The sequence below is a fragment of the Ovis aries genome, chromosome 5 (assembly GCF_016772045.2).
Source record: "Ovis aries strain OAR_USU_Benz2616 breed Rambouillet chromosome 5, ARS-UI_Ramb_v3.0, whole genome shotgun sequence".
Classification (NCBI taxonomy): Eukaryota; Metazoa; Chordata; class Mammalia; order Artiodactyla; family Bovidae; genus Ovis; species Ovis aries.
In genome coordinates this window covers 91,559,190-91,565,189 of record NC_056058.1, presented here as the reverse complement: position 1 = coordinate 91,565,189, position 6,000 = coordinate 91,559,190, and positions in this window count along the sequence as shown.

The window sequence follows — 6,000 nt, the reverse complement described above, 5'->3', positions numbered from 1 at the left end:
CTCTTCACGGCTGCTCCAGCAAAGCGTAGCCACTGCTTCTTTCTTTGGACGAGGGGTATCTTCTCATGGCCACCCCTCCTGACCTTGATCACGGAGTAGCTCCTCTCGGGCCTCCTGCGCCCACGCAGCCACTGCTCCTTTGACGTGGGGTTGCTTCTCTCGGCCACCACCCCTGAGCTCGGGTGTGGGGTACCTCTTCCCAGCTGCCACCCCTGAGCTCGGGCGTGGGGTAGCTCCTCCCGCCCACTGCCCCTGGCCTTTGGCGAGGCGTAGCGCCTCTCGGCCATGCTTCTGCACGGTCCCTCGCAGCCGTCGCGCTTATAGTGTTTAGCCATGGTATAAAGTACTTTTATATGTTACTGGATTGAATTTGTTAATATTTTGCCAAGTATTTTAATCTATATATTCATAAGGAATATTGGTCTATAGTTTTGTATTCTTGTAGTGGGTTTGTCTGGTTTTAGTATCAAGGTAATGCTGGCCGTAGAGCATAAGTTGAAAGTGCTCCCTTCTCTTCTGCTTTTGGGAGGATTTGTGAAGTGAGTGAAAGTCACTCTGTCCTGTCCAGCTCTTTGGGATCCCATGGACTGTAGCCGACCAGCCTCCACTGTCCTTGGAATTCTCTAGGCCACAATACTGGAGTGGGTAGCCGTTGCCTTCTCCAGGGAATCTTCCTAATGCAGGAATTTTACTGGGGTCTCTTGCATTGAAGGCAGATTCTTTACCAGCTGAGCTACCAGGAAATATTAATTTTTGGAAGATTCACCAGTTAAACCATCTGATGTGTGCTTATCTTTGTGAGAAAGTATTTTGATTGTTAATTCAATCTGCTTTCTTCTTATAGATCTTTTCATATTTTTTAGTCCCCAGTCATTTCAGAGCTTCATGTCTTTTTAGGATTTGTCTATTTCAACTAGGTTATAAAATGTAATAATGAACTCTGTTTATTATATCCCCTTATAATCTCTTTATTTCTGTAACTTTAGTAGTAGTGTTCCTCCTTTCATTCCTAATATTAGTAATTTCAGTCTTACCTCTGTTTTTTGTGTATTTGTACAGTATGTGTGTATTTGTCTGTGTGTGTATCATCTTTTCAAATAATCTTTAGTTTCATTGATTTTCTGTATTTTTTCTATTCTCTTTTTATTTATTTCTAATTTAACCTCTGTTATTTTCTACCTTCTGCTTGCTTTAGGTTTAGCTTGCTCTTCTTTTTCTAGATTCTTACAGTTGAAGGTTATGATATTGATTTTAGATTTCTTTTTTAATATAATTATTTAGTCTGCAGTTTCATTTTCTTCTGATGTATTTGTTTGACTTTGTTTTTATGGTAACACTATCATCATAGAATGAGAAAAGTTTGTTTCCTCCATTTTTTAAATGAGTTTGTGAAATGTTGGTATTATTTTATTTTTTTATTTCATAGAATTCACCAGTGAAGACCTTGGATCTTTGCTTTTCCTTGTGGGAAGATTTTAAATTACTGATTCAGTCTCTTTACTTGTTTTAGATCTGCTCAATTTCTACATTTCTTAATTTGGTTTTGGTCATTTATGTCTGTCTAAATATGTGTCCCTTTCATCTGTATGTCTACTTTTTTGGCATAATGTTGTTCATTGTGTTGTTTTATAATCTTTTCAGTTTCTGTGTGACCAGTAGTGCTATCTTTTTCATTCATTATTTTGGTGATTTGTGCTGCTTTTCCTTTTTTCTTGCTCAATCTAGCTAAGTATTTGCAGTTTTGTTAACATTTTAAAAAACCAATTTTGACTTTTGTTGGCTATTGCTTTTCTCTTTTCTGTATCTCTTATTTCTGCTGTAATCTTTATGTTGCCCTACTTCTTACTTTGCGTGTGATTTGCTCTTCTTCTGGTGTTCTAAGACTGAATCTTTTTTTTTTTTTTGACTGCACCGAATCTTCGTTGTGGTATGCAGGTGCTTTAGCTGCAGCATGTGGGGATCTAGTTCCCTGTTCAAGGATCGAACCTGGGCGCCCGCCCCCCGGCATTTGTAGCGCAGAGTCTTAGCCACTGGACCACCAGGAAAGTCCCCTGAAACTGAATCTGAAGCTGCTTAGTCGAGACCTTTCTTTGTGTTTATTTATTTGTTTATTTTTGGCTAATTGTGGCAAGTGGGGCCTACTCTCTAGTTGCCCTGCAGGCTTCTCATTACGGTGGCCTCTTTTGTTGCTGAGCACAGGCTCTAGGGGGTCAATAGTTGTGGCTCGCTGCCTTTGTTGCCCTTTGACATGTGGAGTCTTCTTGCACCAGGGATCAGACCCATGTCCCCTGCATTGGCAGGTAGATTTTAACCCTTTTACCACCAGGGAAGTCCCTTCTTTTTTGATATGTGTTTAAAGCTATAGATTCCTTCTACAGCTTTTTGTGTTTTGACTTGTTATTTAAATGTTCTTTAATTTTCAAATATTAGGAGTTTTCTAAGATTTTTTTTAATGCTATTGATTTCTGATTTAATTCTGTTGTACTTATAGAACAACATTTTATGATCTTATTACTTTGAAATTTATTCATACTTTTTATGACCTGGAATATGATCTATTTTTGGAAAAAAAAATTGACCTTTGGGAAAAAATGTGTATCCTGCCATGATTAAGTGGAGTAGTCTATATGTAGAAATTAGATTACATAGATTGATAGTATTCAGATCTTCTGTACTTTGGCTGATATTCTGTTTAATTCCATCAATTACTTAGTACAGAGGATTTAGGTATATAATTATAATTCTCAAATAGTCTCAAATTTCTTCTTTCAATTCTCTCATGTTTTGCTCCATTGATTTTGACGCGCTGTTTTAGGTGCATGCGTGCTAAGTCACTTCAGTCGTGTCTGATTCTTTGCAACCGTATGGACTGTTGCCTTCCAGACTCCTCTGTCCATGGGATCCTCCAGGCAAGAGTACTGCAATGGATTGCCATGCTCTCCTCCAGGGGCTGTTCCCTACCCAGGGATAGAACCTACAGCTCCTGCGGCTCCTGCATTGCAGGCTGATTCTTTACTGCTGAGCCACCAGGAAAGCCCTTTGGATGCATATATATTTGTAAATATAGTATCTTTCTAATGTATTGACCCTTTTATATCCATTTTTCTCAGATACTATTTCTTGAAGCTTGTTTTGTCTAATTTTAGTAGCTCCAACTCTAATGTTTACTGTTTACATGGCTTATCTTTTCCATTTCTTAACTTTTAATTTATTTATTCTCTTTGAGTAAAAAATAATGTCTGTTACAGATGACATGTGGTTGCATCTTCCTTTTTTATCTAGTCTAACAATTTCTGCCTTTTAATTGAGGTGTTTAGACCTTTAACATTTAATGTATTTGTGGATGTGATCAGCTTGCATTTTCCATATTACTTTGTTTTTATATGACTCATCTTTCTTCTTTCTTTCCTCTACCTTTGTTGCCTTCTTTTGTATTAGATTCATATTTTTAATATGTCATATTTTAATTTCTAGTGAAACTTTACCTTTAAAAACGTTATTTTCTTAATGTTTGCGCTAGAGAAAAATAATCTACATCTTAATTTACCAGAATAAGCTTAAGCATTTAATATCAACTATATTTTCATAAAATAGAGAAATTTTGTTCCAGCATAGTTTTATTCCTTTTTCCCATTTCTATTATTATCATGTGTATTACATCTCTACATGTTTTAAAATATACAATGCATTATTATAGTTATTGCTTTATGCAATTTATGTCTTTTAAAGAGTTCAGTTAAAAGAAATGAGGTAACATTTTAGAGAGTCTTTCTATTAGCCCACATTTTGCCATTTCTGGAACTCTGTTTATTACTCTGGATTTAGGTTACCATTTGATGTCATTTTCTTTCAGCTTGAAGGATTTCCCTTAATATTTTCTTATACAGGTCTGTTAGCAACAAGTTCTCAATCTTTATTTTATCTTCAGTTTTAAAGTGATGGCTCAATTTTGCCTTCAATTTAAAGGTAGTTATTCTCAATATAGGATACTTAGTGGAAAGTTTTTTTCTTTCAGCATTTTGAATTTCTCATTTCACTGACTTCTGGCCTCCATTGTTTCGTGAATGTTCACATATATGTGAGCATTTACTTTTCCCTTGCTGCTTTTAGATTTTCTGTTTGTTCATCAGTGGTTTGATTATGTCTGAATATCCATCTCTTTACATTTGTCCTGCGTGGGATCTGTTGAGCTTTTGATGAGTAAGCACATGAATGTTTTTACAAATTTGGTATGTTTTTTATCCTTTATTTTTCCATATATATTTTTTCTTTTTGTGTCTCTATTTTGTTCTGAGATACTCATTACATGCTTTTTGATATGGTTATGATTATCTAAAATGTCTGAGTCTTTGCTCATTCTTTAAAAACTATTTTTTCTCTTTGTTCTATTTATATGCATCTATTTTAAATTCATATTGAAATGCGAAGTCAAGTTGGCCAGAGGAAGCATCACTATAAACAAAGCTAGTGGAGGTGATGGAATTCTAGCTGAGCTGTTTCAAATCCTAAACAATGATGCTGTCAAAGTGCTGCACTCAGTATAGCAGCAAATTTGGAAAACTCAGCACTGGCCACAGGAAAAGGTCAGCTTTCATTCCAATCCCTAAGAAAGGCAATGCCAAAGAATGTTCAAACTACCAAACAATTGCACTCATCTCACACGCTAGCAAAGTAATGTTCAAAATTCTCCAAGCCAGGCTTCAACAGTATGTGAACTGTGAACTTTCAGATGTTCAAGTTGGATTTAGAAAAGGCAAAGGAACCAGAGATCAAACTGCCAACATCCGTTGGATCATCAAAAAAGCAAGAGAGTTTCAGAAAAACATCTACTTCTGTTTTATTGACTTCGCCAAAGCCTTTGTCTGTGTGGATCACAACAAACTGTGGAAAATTCTTAAAGAGTTGGGAATACCAGACCACCTGACCTGCCTCCTGAGAAATTGGTATGCAGGTCAAGAAGCAACAGTTAGAACCGGACATGGAATAACAGACTGGTTCCAAATCAGGAAAGGAGTATGTCAAGGCTGTATGTTGTCACCCTGCTTATTTAACTTCTATGCAGAGTACATCATGAGAAATACTGTGCTGGATGAAGCACAAGCTGGAATCAGTATTGCTGGGAGAAACATCAATAACCTCAGATACGGAGATGATACCACCCTTATGGCAGAAAGTGAAGAAGATCTAAAGATCCTCTTGATGAAAGTGAAAGAGGAGAGTGAAAACGTTGGGTTAAGATTCAGCATTCAAAAAATGAAGATCATGGGATCCAGTCCTTTTGCTTCATTGGAAATAGATGGGGAAACAGTGGAAACAGTGAGAGACTTTATTTTATTTGGGCTCCAAAATCACTGAAGATGGTGACTGCAGCCATAAAATTAAAAGACTCTTGCTCCTTGGAAGAAAAGCTATGGCCAACCTAAACAGCATATTTAAAAGCAGAGACATTACTTTGCTGTCAAAGGTGTGTCTGGTCAAACGTATGGTTTTTCCAGTACGAATGGATGTGAGAATTTGAACATAAAGAAAGCTGAGCACCCAAGAATTGATGCTTTTGAACTGTGGTTTTGGAGAAGACTCTTGAGAGTCCCTTGGACTGCAAGGAGATCCAACCAGTTCCTCCTAAAGGAGATCAGTCCTGAGTGTTCATTGGAAGGACTGATACTGAAGCTGAAACTCCAATACTTTGGCCACCTGATGTGAAGAACTTACTCACTGGGAAAGATTGAAGTTAGGAGGAGAAGTAGACGACAGAGGATGGGATGGTTGGATGGCATCACCGACTCTATCATGAGTTTGAGCAAGCTCTGGGATTTGGTGATGGACAGGGAGGCCTGGCATGCTGCAGTCCATGGGGTCACAAAGAGTCGGACACAACTGAGCAACTGGCTGAACTGATTTTAAATCCACTTGTCTTCCTTGGTAGCTCAGCTGGTAAAGAATCCGCCTGAAATTCAGGAGGCCCAGGTTTGATTGCTGGCTTAGAAAGATCCCCTGGCG